Source organism: Panthera uncia, chromosome F1 (assembly GCF_023721935.1).
Source record: "Panthera uncia isolate 11264 chromosome F1, Puncia_PCG_1.0, whole genome shotgun sequence".
Taxonomy (NCBI): Eukaryota; Metazoa; Chordata; class Mammalia; order Carnivora; family Felidae; genus Panthera; species Panthera uncia.
The window spans coordinates 12,333,540-12,348,605 of record NC_064813.1 but is presented as its reverse complement, the minus strand read 5'-3'; the positions used below and the strand labels follow the sequence as shown (position 1 = coordinate 12,348,605).

The window sequence follows — 15,066 nt, the reverse complement described above, 5'->3', positions numbered from 1 at the left end:
GTCATAGCTCCTGGCTGGCATCTTCTCATACAGATAACCTGTCCTACTTCTCATAACTGCTCCCTCCTTTACTGCCTACTGCCTCAGCCCTCCGGGTAGTGACGTACCATCCTGTCACAAGCCCGGGAGTAATACACTATTCCTTGCAATTTTGCTATGCTTACCTATACCTTTTTAAATAGTCCCTTTATTTTTTTTAATTTTTTAATTAAAAATTTTTGTTAATGTCTATCTATTTTTGAGAGAGAAAGAGAGAGAGAGAGAGAGAGAGAGAGAGAGAGAGAATGCAAGCGGGCGAGGGGCGGAGAGAGAGGGAGACACAGAATCCAAAGCAGCCTCCAGGCTCCGAGCTGTCAGTGTAGAACCTGGAACGGGGCTCAAACCCAAGAATGAGAGATCATGACCTGAGCCAAAGTCAGATGCTTAACCAACTGAGCCACCCTGGTGCCCCCTTTTTAATTATTTTAATGTTTATTATTTATTTTTTAGAGAGAGAGAGAGGACACAAGTGGGGGAGGGGCAGAGAGCGAGGGGGACAGAGGATGTGAAGCAGGTTCTGTGCTGACAGCAGAGCCCGATGTGGGGCTCGAACTCACCAACCGTGAGATCATGTCCTGAGCCAAAGTCAGACGCTTAACTGACTGAGCCACCCCAGAGCCCCATAAATAATCCCTTTATTAAACCGGCTCAAACTCTCAACTTGTGAAGGCTGTCTCTTTCCTATAGGCACCATGACTACCCTTTGATCCCTCTAATGTTCCTAACAGGAGAGTCCATAAGAACTCAGTGCTCCATTAGACCCATATCATGTGGGACCACAGACCACCCACCAACCCCAAACATAAGTGCACACACAGATGCACCGACGCGCACATTATGCTTTATGGTAGGCAGCATCTAAGATGGCCGCCGAAGATCCCCTGCTCCTTCCTGATAGTCACACATCTGTGTCTTCCTCTTTCCTGAAAGTGGGGTAGACTTACTGACTCACTTCTAAAGAATAAAATATGGCAGACACGAGAGGGTATCGCTTCCAAGATTAGGTTGTGAAAAAGACTGTCTTGGACATTTTCCTTTGCTCTGTTACTTGTTTGCTCTGAGGGAAGCCAGTGCCTGTGGTGAGCTGTCCTGTGGAGAGGCCCACATGGCAAGGAAACTGTCTCAGTGCCACAGGCCTGGAGTCCAACAGGAGGAGCTAGATTCTACCAACAATCCTGAGTGAGCTTGGAAGGTCTTCCCCCAGCCAACCTAATAAAAGACCCCAAGCCAGCTAAGCTCTACCCAAGTTACCAGCCTACAGAAATAAATGTCTCATCTGTTAAGCACCTAAATTTTGGAATAATTTGTCTCAATGCAGCGATAGATAGCTAATTCACAAATCATCAGTGGAAGTTTTCTAAGATGTGGAAGATATCTAGTCATGATCCTTCTTTGTGTTTAATTGACATGTTAATCTTACTGGCCAAGAAAGTAAGGGTTCTATTTCTTTGACTCTGACTTATTTTCCTTCCTTTTCCTCTGCTTCTATTTTCCCATTTTCCTCACCCTACCTCAAGGGGCAGCTATTCAATTTTGATGGAAGTGTCCCCATCCCTGGCTTCAGGAATTGCCCAAACTGTAATCCAGGTTACCATTTCCTTTGCTGCAGCGTGTGGTTCATGAAGGGGTAAGTCATCCCGCCCTGAGCCAATCAACACACAGTGTTCTCTCAGGTCCAGTTTTCATTTGGAAGACGGTACATTTATCTAAATCTGTTGTTAATTCCAGCTCGGGTTGGGTTTTCTGTGCTAGCCACCCGGAGTCTCATCTAACACAAATACCATCCTGCTTTATTTACACTCAATTTTCATGAGGATGGAGAGAAAGCAGCTGATATCAAACAGAACAGGGAAACCACAGGAGCATTTCATGGTGTTAAGAAGAAAGACTTAAAGCAAATTTCTTTTTCATGTTTATTTATTTTTGAGAGAGAAAGACAGAGTGTGAGCAGGGCAGGGGCAGAGAGGGAGACACAGAATCAGAAGCAGCCTCCAGCCTCTAAGCTGTCAGCCCAGAGCCCGACATGAGGCTTGAACTCACAAACCGGGAGATCACGACCCGAGCCAAAGCTGAAGGCCTAACCAGCTGAGGCACCCACGCACCCCAAGAAGAAAGACTCTTAACTTAAACAGATTTGATGAAGTCAGAAACTCATTTCCACCACTTACATACTGAGCAACCTTGACAAATTCTGGGTCTCTGAGCCTCACTTTCATCTTCTGTAATACGAAGATAATGATAATAGTATATGTCTCATATAATTTTCGTGAGGACTAAAGATACTCCAAGTAGAACACCACGTGCCTGGCACACAGTCCATGTTCAATAAGTGGTAGGTATTCTCGTTACAATCTTTGGAAGAAGGCTGATGATAAATTACAGGTCCTGAAAATACTTAGTACCTATGGCTCTTCTTGGGTTGTTTTCAGTGTGACGCTGTCCCTTCCCATGAAATTTCACCACCTACGCAGGAGATTATTCTCACTGGACACATTGCGAAGTTGAAGAGAAAAGACATCCAAATGAACTGTGCTATTAGAGCTCATTCATCTATCCTTCAGAATTTTCTATTGCTGGAGGGAAAACTAAGCAGCGGCCGAGGAAAACGAAAGGATCCTCTTGTGTTACCTGTATTTGTCAATGCATCTAACAAGAGGCACATTCTTAACCTCAACATCCGTAATGTTTTGACAACCTTTCCTAGGCTGAAAAAAGTCAGGATGTTTGGTCCCAGGAGACAGACTGGCAGCCACTGACTCCAACCGCTCCCCATTCTCTGGCAGTCGATACTGGCAGGTGTCTCGGTTTTTACAGAACTAATTTCTTTCGCTCTAAAATGGACGTGAATTACTTATGTTTGGAGAAGGATCATTAAATGCTCTCAGATCTCTATACTGCAGACCCGTATTCCTGAGTGGGGAGGAAAGGCTCACTGGTTTATACAAAATGCTTTTGTCAGCTTTTGTTTATCTCTGTGGGTCGTCTTGGATTTTGCGACTATTTCTCACACGGGTATAGCTTGCACCAGTTTCTGGCTCGTTGCGTTTGTTTCCTTATGCGAATAATTTTTCTCGCCCAGCTGAGACGTTCTGTTTGTTACCCCCTCACAGCACTCACTTACATTCACACAGAGTGAGTGAGGTTATGATATAGATCTCCAGTCTACCACAGGCATCTAATTTCCAGGCAGGAAAGGAAAGCAATGAATGTAGAGGAAAGAAATACAACAGTAGCAAGAGAAGGTGGGAACTCTTAAGTTTATTCAGATTGGTTTGCCTTGTCACAAGGGATCACTTGGTGAGGAATAAACCACTGTTAAACAGTAAATTAGCAGGAAGAGAGACTCAGAAGTAAAAAAAGGATACAGGGAAAAAAATCTATAGAGAACATATTCATTCAGTAGTGTGATAAGTTAAATACTTGGAAAAATGCACTCAATGTAAACTACCTATCAAATTAAGATTCCATTATACTTTAAAGTGAAAATTCAACAAAGAGGATAAAATAAAGATATTTTCAGGCCAAGATTGAGTTTACCATTCATAGGCATTCAATGAAAGATTAACTATATATATATTATCATATATCATAAATCATATGATATATATCATCATATATATATATATGATAATATACATAATTAACTAAGGCTAAAACGATAAGCCAAAATCAGTGAAATTAAATTTAGGATAAAATCATCAATGTATATTCTTGTATACAGGTTTCAGTGAAAATCAGTGGTGAGAATACAGAATGAGTAATTCTGCTTGATAAACTCAATGTGCCTTTCTGCTAAAATGGGCATGGAAATAGACTTTAAGCTAGGTGAGACATCGCTATGAAAAATAGTGCAAAAAAAGAGCAACTCAAACAGATCACCAGGCCTCAATTTACCTTGTACTTAGAGTATCTGCCTCTTTCTCTATGTTGTTTTGTTTAAGGAAGAGGCACCCAATCAAAAGCACCCCTGATTATAACTTAGAAGTCATTGATAAAGCCCATTACCTGATATGTGATTGGAATATATGGCCCAAGGGGAGATTTAGATGACTACTTTCACCCACTGTAGAGCCTCATAGAAAACAGAAAGGCTGTGTGTTAGGTATACGAAGCCATCAGATTCAATGTTAGCAGTCAGGTTTCAACTTCACGTTCACTATTAAATGAAAATGGGGCTTGAGGCAAATGACCCTTTGCAGCTGAAGGAATATTTAAGCCCATAATGTTCAGGTGAAGTCATTCAATTCAACAGACGGGAAGGCTGGAGCAGCCCTTGAAGGACCCCTTCCCGTCTTACTGAGGAGGAGAGAAATCAGTTGGGCTGCCTAGTTCTCATTAGGGGGTTTGATTCCCCAGCATTTAAATTAAAAATATATATATTCACATCTCTAATGAAGGGAATAATGTCCCGGCCTAAAGCATCTGTTTGGTGTGTGTGTATGTGCATGTATGTGTGTGTGTTTGTACTTTTCTCATTTCCCTCATGTTAGTTGATGAAATTATAAACTATAAAATTATAAAACATTACACATAAATTGTACATAGTACATATAAATTATATATTATACATAATTGTATTATTGTGTATTTATTATATTATCTATTCTTAAAATATATTATATATAATACATTATTTATATTACATGTATATTTTATAACATGTTATATATAACATTATAATAAAATATAATATAATAAATATAATAATGTAAGTTATAAAACACTCAACTTCTTATCACACTCTCCTTTAAAATATAATTAAGCTTGATTTCACATGATTTCCATAATCTAATATTTCAATAGGACTTTGGATGGGTAAAAGTGCAAAGAACACTATCCAGGCAAATTAATCTTTGCACATTTTCCTTAACCAAAGAAATTAGATAAGTATTAATAAAAGAAAATAAAAGTATACCTCTTTTCTTGATCATACTTAAAGAGTTCAGAAATACGATGAAGTCTCAGGTTGACGTCCTCATATTTCAGTTCTCAACCCTTTTTTCTCCTTTCAGTAGGAAGGCAAGTTGAAAGAAGAAGTAGAAATGTGGGTTGGAATGTGAAAAAGATCTGCCTTATCAGGAGTTATGGGTCTTCTTTATGGATTAGGGACCGAGCACAATGAGATGGGCAAGCAAGTGGGCCTTGGCCTCCCTACCCTCTCATTGGCCAGAGGAGCCGAATTTAATTTTTATATATGAGAATTCCACGTAGACTTGCCCTTGAAAACGGCGTCGTGCTCCCATCACAATACTTCTCGTGTACCTGATATCCCGGCTCCTACTTAATTTGTCCCTAGTGTTTTACTCAACAATATCTTCATAAGTATATGAGCCTCCCTACTTATCCTACTGTGCATTTAGCAAACTAAGTTTGGAGCTAAGCACTCTATTTAAATTAGCCTCTGATATTGTGAAATTGAACATATGTCAGGACCAAATATCAATTTTTAGGAGCCCTAAATACTGAAAAGAATATGCTGCAAAGAATCTGAAAAGAATATATATATATATATATATACACACACACATATGTATATATGTATATATATGTATATGTATATATATATACATATATACATACATATATATACATATATACATATATATACATATATATGTGTATATATATGTATATATATATCAGCTAATCCTGTGGGACACCATAGTATCAGCTCCAACCTTACATTCTCACTTCGAGTCCCCTTTTTGTTTCTGGGACCTTGAAATTTCCCCATTAATTTTAAGCACAAGAAAGTATTCACAAATTTTAATTGTTGTCAGGCTACTATAACAAAATACCATTGACTGGGCGGCTTAAACATAGACATTTATTTCTCACAGTTCTGGAGGTTGGGAAGTCCAAGATGAAGGAGCAAACCGGTAGACCTATTCTTTATCCCCAATACCTAGTATTCCGTCATGATTTAATCTATTGAAAAGAACTACCTATAAAGGGGGGGAGGCAGTAATGGTTAAAAAAAACTGTATATTAGCAGTAAAGCAGCAAGAAAGTCTTGCTGTTGCAATTTTCCATCTCAAATTATTTTAATGAGGCTCTTCAGTGGGAGAGGGGAAAAAATATCTTCCATTGTACAAGCCGTACGGGGGCCCTGGGAAACCAGACATGAAATAGTTGAGATGGCCAGGTTGTCACCAGGGACTAGGGATTAGAACCTGGTCAAAGCAGCAAATAAAAAAAATTTAAAAAGCTCTTAAAAGAACCTGACAAGGGAAGCTTAAATCTTATTTAAAGGGTTGGGTTGTACTAAGCCTTAAAAAATTCAATCCTCTGGAGGACTATATCTCACTAAGAAAGCTCCATGTAAGTTTATCATGTATCCAACACCTACACATTGGACCTTGGAGACCGCTAGGATAATATTTCCTCTGGATTAGCACTGAAGCTTGGAAGTGACATTCGTACGAGGCACACTTTAAACTCTAGGGATTTTCTGATTACGGAATGATAATTCTGAGGGGGGAGAAAGTGCTTACTGCAGACAGAAGTTGCCATGATTTATATGTGTTGGACAATCTTCCTTTTTCACACAAGGTAACTTATTAGGCCAAGGATGTTTTGCTTTTCCTTTTGTTTTTAACTAACGTTGTCTTTTGATCGATATTAAGGATAGAGCAGATTTGTCTCCGTGTTTTTATTTTTGTAGTTCCAGCACGTCCAGAAGAATGATTGTATAAATCCTAGTTACAGGTGACATCAGCTATTAAATTGTACACATAGCACAGAAGCATTAGCATGAAATGCCAACGTCAGGCCAGGGTAAGCACTGAAGCTTCACTGACTGGCCCTTCTCTGCACAGGCTCAGTGGACCACTCTCCAACGCTGGCTCTGACGAAAGCCAGACAATAACGAAGTGAGGCTGAAAAGCTGTCCCCCCTTTGCTCTTGGCGCATCTATCAAGATCTCTGGGATCACTGTGAAATCTCCTATCTTTCCAGTTATAAAGGTACTTTGGATGAATTCAAAACCTAGTGACAACCAAAGTCATAAATTACTTGACTCCCTGGGGTCGTTTTTTTCCAGGCTGATTTTAACAGTGCTTTGGCCAGCATGTATATTTTGTGCAGTTGGGAACACTGACGGGTTCAGGGACGTCATTTAAAATAACCGGTCTCTCTGCGCACATTTGTACGCATACATCCAGGGTATCTAGAGGATAAGCAAGGCAGACTTGCATTTGAAGCCAAATTAAGCCTTCTAAACTTTTGTTCCACTTTATAACCACAGACTGGATTCCTAATTGACTCATCTCTTTTATAAATCTGTGAAACCTGCCAGTGGTAGGACTGAATAACAGATTATGGCCAGATCACAGCACATCCATCACCTCTGGTAGAAAACAACTCCTAGATTTACTGACTAGGTCAGTAAAATAATCATTATACAGAGAATTCTTCCCTCTCAACACGAAAATGAGTCTTGAAGCCAACTGTCATAAGCCAACCATCAGAAGACTTCTTTCTTTCTTTACACTTCCACATATTCTAAAGAATAAGGAGTAGAAACCTAGTGCAAAAAAATTCCTGGCTGTAATTCACTTATCCACTCTGTCCTCTCTTTGCCTTTTCTTTTTCCCATTGCTCATTCCCTGTTCCTCTCCTCATCGCCTATACTTCCTTTATCTGAACTCTGGAGGTTTTATCATGGCCCAAAACCCATCGTTGGTTTTTGAGGTGTGTGAAAGTTCTGTACATACTCGGAACAGTTTTATCAAATGTTTAAAAAATTAGGACGTGCACATTTTTAGGAGACCGTGAAAACTGGTGGTTCTATTTTTTAATTAGTTTTCTTCAGTTTTGAGAGGCAGAGAGAGACAGAGCGTGTGTGGGGGAGGGGCAGAGAGAGAGGGAGACACAGAATGTGAAGCAAGCTCCAGGCTCTGAGCTGTCAGCCCAGAGCCTGAGGCGGGGCCCGAACTCACGAACCGTGAGATCATGACCTGAGCCGAAGTCGGACGCTTAACTGACTGAGCCACCCAGGCGCCCCTTAAAGTTAGGCAACTCTAGAACCACATTTAAAATCAGCATTAGCCAAAGAGGAACCAGAATAATAGAAAATTAATCGCAATTTTAATATTAATTAATGTTAATATTCAATACAGTGATTGAAAGCAAAATTCCAGATTTGAAGAGCCACGCGAAGCCGCTGTGAACAAAAGGAGGACCAACGGAAGAGCAGGTGGGCAGATCAGTAATGACTTTTGTAGACTGTATGGCACATCATCTGAGGGAAAGGGAGCAAACCCCAAAGGTTAGAACAGTTGTTTGGGAAAATCACGGAACACTGGCAGTCGGAATGAAAGTTGGTGTCTAAAACTATTCTACACCTGTGTATTCTTTTAAAAATAGTTTTTTTGATCATCTACCATTTTAAAAGGTAAGTAACATAAGTAAAACACTCACCCTGCTGCTATGTGGAGAACAAGCTATCTGGCAAGACAAGAAGGGAAGCAAGGAGACCAGTTAGAAGGTCTCTATAGTAAGCCAGGTGAGGGATGACCGTGGTTCTGACTGTCAGCACTGGCCTTGTGAATGGTAGCAGAGACAGCTAGAAGAAATCATAGGAGATCTTCAAAATTATGAGAAAAAAGTTATTTCAGTACTAAAATGCTGCTACTCAGCTGAACTATCGATTATGAAGAATTTTTTGACATGGAAGAAGGCACCAAAAATTACCTGCCATGCACCGTTTTGCAGGAAGATACTAAAAAATGTGCTACATTGGATTGTTAATTCTAAATGGCACAGAGCCCTTAGAATTTTATTTGAGTAGAGAACACAGGAAAGTCATGGAGTTTTTTTTTTAATTTATAGTCCTTTTCTAGCTCAGCAAATAAACCTCAGATGCATTTATAATTTTTCACCAAAAAAAAAGAGAGACATACCATTTGAATATGTTGCCATGGCAGCAAATTGTTAAGTAAAACAGCCAGTCAGATTTACAGATTTCAGAAGTAACATCCCTAGCTGTGCTATGTTCAGAAGTAGATTTCAGGGGCGCCTGGGTGGCTCAGTCGGTTGAGCGTCCGACTTCGGCTCAGGTCACAATCTCGCGATCCATGAGTTCGAGCCCCGCGTCAGGCTGTGGGCTGATGGCTCAGAGCCTGGAGCCTGCTTCTGATTCTGTGTCTCCCTCTCTCTCTGTTCATGCTCTGTCTCTCTCTGTCTCAAAAATAAATAAACTTTAAAAAAAAAAAAAAAAAGTAGATTTCAAAGGACATAGCCACAAATTCTAATGTCCGGGGTCTAAAAGTTTCCCTTGTACAAATAATGGTTCCTAAACAGTTTTGAACAACTAACACGATAATCAAACCTATTTTTACACAAATCTTAAGACTGCAATCCTTAAGACTCAAGACTTCTATAGGCTTTTCCAAATCATCATTTTATCAAGGTGAATGATAACTTTCCCTGATATGTTTCAGTCAGGGATATACAGTTTTATTGTTGCAGGATTTTCCCGAGTAAATGAAGCAGCCTTCAGTTGTGTAAATTTCAATGGCCTCAAAATGTATTTGCTATAGTTTGCTGTTGTTTGAAGTAAGACCTCTTAACCTTCTTTTGTTAATTTTTTTTCATTTTGTCTTATAGTCTAGTTTTCCAAGATAAACTCAGTCTTTTTTCAATGCCACCTTTTTTACCAATACTTTTTCATGAAGTTATGAAACCTGTAAAAAAAAATCAGTTAATTGATTAAGAAAAATGGATTTATGCAACTGAAAAGAATGAGGAAGGGGCGCCTGGGTGGCGCAGTCGGTTAAGCGTCCGACTTCAGCCAGGTCACGATCTCGCGGTCCGTGAGTTCGAGCCCCGCGTCAGGCTCTGGACTGATGGCTCGGAGCCTGGAGCCTGTTTCCGATTCTGTGTCTCCCTCTCTCTCTGCCCCTCCCCCGTTCATGCTCTGTCTCTCTCTGTCCCAAAAATAAATAAAAAAACGTTGAAAAAAAAAATTTAAAAAAAAAAAAAAAAAAGAATGAGGAAATTGTTGTCCCCCCCCCCCCTTTTGATCTTTCTCATATTTCTTTCACCAGCTGTTTGGAAGTTCTTGAGATTGTTAAAGCTAAGAATTGGAATCCTATTAGATAGCATTGAGACAAAAAAAAAAAAAAAAAAAAAAAAAAAACCCCCGCGAAAACAAAACATTATAAAAAAAAAGGATAGAATGTAATTATTTAAAAAGGGACTACAGGGCATGTAGTAGTTTTGGATTTACAAAATCTGGGAAAATGGGGAATCTGTCATTGAAAAAGAAGAATATCCCTAAGATGAAAATGTTAACGAAAAATCTCCCTAATGTCAGGCATGCAGCAGTTTTAAAAACTCACTGGTCCAGTTTAGAACAAGAGGATGGAAGTCTCCAGGAGGAACCGAATCAACTACCTGATGTGTTGGATATAGTGGGAGAGATGAGAAGCGTAAGATGATGGGGCACCTGAGTGGCTCAGCCAGTTAAGTGTCCAACGGCTCAGGTCATGCTCGCAGTCAGTGAGTTCAAGCCCCGTGTCAGGCTCTGTGCTGACAGCTCAGACCCCAGAGCCTGCTTCGGATTCTGTGTCTCTGTCTCCCTCTCAGCTCCTCCCCGACTCATGCTCTGGCTCTCTCTCTCTCTCTCTTAAAAATAAGTAAACATTAAACAAAATAATAAATAAATAAATAAATAAATAAATGTTTAAAAAAAGTGTGAGGCAAAATTTGTGATAGGTGGGTATAAACCTTAAGAGACTTATAAAAGGAGGGATTTAGTGATTCCAGAGAAAGCTAAACATCATAAAAGAATAAAAATTGAAATAATAATGACATGGCCCAGCTATGAATGTTACTTATACAATTATAATATTGCAAATAGTGAATATGAATTTAACAAAAACATTGCAATTTAACACCTTGAAAAAAAACAAGAGTAAAGTATGGATAAGAGACAGGGGTGTGAGAAACCTGAACCCTCATGGATGTCAACAGGTAATATCTAGAGCTGAAAAATAATGACAAGCAGTAGTAGAAGCATGTTATTTAGAGGTCATCTAGAAAGTGCAGAAGAAACAGCCAAAAGAGTTGCCTCTAGAAAGCACTACTCAGAAATAGGTGGTTGGGTTGGGGCAGGAGACTAATGGACCTTTGGTGAACCCTGTTATCACTACCATCAGAATATATCGACCCTCAGGGTCTAAAATAGTGCAAGCAATTTATTTATTTCGAGAGATAGAGAGTGAGCAGGGGAGAAGCAGAGAGAGAGGGAGAGACAGAAAATCCCAAGCAGAGAATCCACACTGTCAGCACAGAGCCCCATCACGGGGCTCAATCTCACAAACTGTGAGATCATGACCTGAGCCAAAATTAAGAGTTAGACACTTAACTGACTGAACCACCAGGCACCCCTAAGATGGTGCGATAATTTAAAGGCAATGGGGGGGGGTGCTCTAGGTTTCACCAATGCAAAGATACCTAGGATTAGAGAAGAGATTAGCAAAGTAGGACAGGTGCTTGATGGCCTTACTTCTGTTCCTTTTCCATGAAGCTTCAGGGGGAAAGGCAGATTAGAAACAAGGCAGGATAAGGGGCAGACAGCATTACTTCCGGGTGTAGCCAAGTATTTAAGGCTCTGAGGCAGTCTTCATCTTACTGATGACCTACCTCCTTGATACTATGCCGTCCTTGATGGGAGACTGGATCAATAGACTTTTTGATGTTGACCCTGATGTTGACCTAAAGAGTTCCAGACCTGGGCTTAACAATCTACCTCAGTTGTCCTGTTTTCTGATTTTTCCACAGTCCCCTTCTTGCCTTAACCATCTGACGCTTATTGCTAATGTTCCTATCTGTGGCCCAGAAATCTGATGTTAATTCTCTGCATTCTTGATCTTCTTGCAGTTTGCTGCATCTGTTATGTCCTTCATGCTAATCTGTTTCTCTGGCCAACCTGGTCGCCTAACCTTGATCTTTGGCTGCCACGGTTGACAGAAGATTTGGTTTAGTACTCATGATACGATTTCTGATTAATACTGCCATACGGTCCAAAGCTTTTCTCCTGACAGTGTTGTAACTGTGCCAGCATTGGTTGGCTTCAAATGAAAAGGGGGTGGTGGCCAAACCATATATACGCAGTTAAACCAGAAGCCTGGACAGGTTAGATCAGATACTGACAACGAAGAAATTGAAATTTGCTCCTGGGATGAACAAGTCACAATAGGAGATTCTTGGACAAAGAATCTTGGACAAAGAAACCTGCTCTTCAGGCCCTTTTTCCCAGAGAAGGAAAAGAGTCCAAAGAAAGAGCTGGAAAGGTCATACAGGAACGTCAGCTCTCACAGGAATTCCCTGAGTATACTTTAGCGTTGTAAGGCTTACCTTTCAGCACTCCCACAATGTCTGTAAACCTAATTTCATGTTGGAATTGTTAAAGACAAAGAATGTTTAGGCCTCTGGATAATGCACAGTCTGTAAATATCAGCAACCACCTCCAAGTGGATAAAATAGTTCTTGCCTGATTAAATTTCAGTAGATTAATACTGACACACTCATATTTGACTCTCCGAATTCTTTTTTGGCTTTCTTTTGCCCTTTTGTTCAATAGCCCCTGAGTAAATTAATTGAGATGGGACCAAGAAAAGAAGAAAGTAAAGAGGGAATTTAATAATATACTGGGCCTGGAGGACAGAAATATGTGTAATTTCTTGTTCCTTCTTAGAAAGCCCTTTTAATGGATAGTAACTCTCTTCCTTTCTTGGAAAAACAACAAGGAAGGCATCAAAAAGTAGTGAAAACAATATTTTCCTTGTATTTAATATATATTAGGCTCTGGGTCTTTGTACACACTAATTCAGTTAATTCTTACACCAACTCAACGAGATAAATATTTAATGAATAAGGAAAATGAGATTCTGAGTCGTTAAGTAATTTGCCCAAGGTCATTCGGCTACTAGTTGAGGAGATGGGACACTGAACAGACTATATAAGCCCAGAGACCATGATCATAACTTCAAAGACATATGACATTCCCATCAACACTAGGAATGGAAGGAGATGATAATTCAAACTGTTAGAGGAATGACTAGGGTTTAGATGGTGCTGTTCAAATCCAAAAAGAAGTGCTCTCCCTTCCTTTATCATTCAGCCAAGAACCCAAAATATCTCCCAGGAAATCAAGTGAGAATTTCAATTCCACTCAACAGTTATTTTCTTGAGTGCCTACTAATCCTAGTCTCTACAGTACGGTCTGGGGTATATAACAGTGAGTTAATAAAGGCATAATATCTGTCTTTAAGAAAGCTCCAGACATTTTGGAGTATGATAGCTATTATAAACAGGGAAGGGGAGCAAAAACCTGTGGGAGGGAAAAGCAAGGGTGTTTTATGGTCTAGAACACAGCAACTCTCACTTAAGAAATGAAGGTTGAGCTAAAATGTAAGTGATAATATGAGTTAACTAGGCAAAGACTTCGGTCAGATCTCATAAGGTAGCCTAATGAACTAGACCCAGACGGGTGGAAAGCTCCTCTCAAGAGAGACACGGCTGTTTCCCTTTGACAGAGCAGCAGGATGGAAAGGAAGTTACCACAGCCATGAGTAAGACAAAACAGTGGAAATTGTAAGTGTCAAAAGGCCACATGTGAGCTGGCATGGCATTACAGGATCTCGAGAGTTCCGGACACGAGGAGGGTCTGCAATGTTCGTCCACTCTTTTCATGGTGTTTATAACTGAGAGGTCATGAAATGACTGAGAACAAGACAGGAGGATAGAAAGTCATCTGCTTAGTCACAGGTATGCAGGGCATGCCAAAACCTGAGGACAGAGTGGGAAAAGTGAGCGAAGCCTCTCTCTGCTCTGGACCCTGCACTGAGTATAAGGCAGTGGCTGTCTGCCACTGGAGAAGAAAAACGAGACTTGAAAGAGATTCCCTCTGAGGGTCTTGCAAGTAAGGGCTGCTTAAGTCCAAGGGCAGAGGTGGAAAACAAGATGGAATCCCCTCTACCTCCCCTCTGTCCCTCCTCTGCCCCCACACACACCCCAAGCCTTGCACCAAGCACTAGGCAACAACAGTCTGATGCTAAGGGAAGCAAAGGAGGGTTGAGAGAGACCCCACTCTAAAGACACAAGAACACAAATCTCTCCAAATTTAAGGGATGAGCAGCAGAACTGAGAAAACCCTCCTGCATCCTGGGCACTGACAAATATGAGACAATAGCAGTCTAATCCTAGAGAAGAGGAAAGAGCATTGAGAGAGACCCATCTTTTGGCACAGATGCACAGGCCTGTTAAATTCTGAGGCCAGAGAAGGACAACTGAGATATGTGTCTGGCACTCCAGGTTTTATAGCAAGTACAGGAGAACAATAGCCCACCATGGGGAAAATGCAAAGCCCACGGTGCCCTGAACATAATTAAAGCAACCACTAGACCCAGACCCAGTTCAGTTACAGACTACTTTAACTTCATTCTGTAATTAATGACCTCACAGAAAAAGAGAAACACCCTATTCAGAGAGGGAATGTTATTTACCTCATTACAAAGTACACTTCTACTCAGCATCTTCCATTCAATCGACAATTCAAGACTGGCAAAAATCAAGGAAATATGTCCCATCATGGAACTATAAAATGGAGCAAACCGAGAGATGGCCCAGATGTTGGAATTATCAGACAGGAACTTTAAAATAATCATGATAAAAATGTTTTTAAAATCTAATGGAAAAATGGACAACCTACATGAAGAGATGGGAAATTATAGCAAAGAGATTATATAAAATATTCAAATGGGAAATCTAGAAATGAAAAAATATAATACCCGAGATAGATAATACTCTCAATAAGTTAGAAACAGCAGAAAATAGAATCTTTGAACAAACCCAGAAGGATATACTGGTGGATTCTATAAAACATTTTAAAAAGAAATACTATGAATATTGTACAAACAGTTCAAAAAAAGAGGAGGAGGGACACTTAGCAGCGGGTCTCATGAGAATGTATTACCCTGATGCTAAAATCAAAGAAAAGAAAAACAAAAAAGGAATGAA

The 15,066-nt window shown here is 40.1% G+C and overlaps 1 protein-coding gene across 1 annotated transcript in view; it reads left to right on the top strand.

The window, feature by feature from the left end:
• Window positions 1–15,066, top strand: part of KIFAP3 (kinesin associated protein 3) — a 353,458-nt gene that overhangs the window by 145,656 nt on the left and 192,736 nt on the right. The gene's annotated exons all lie outside the window — the stretch shown is intronic.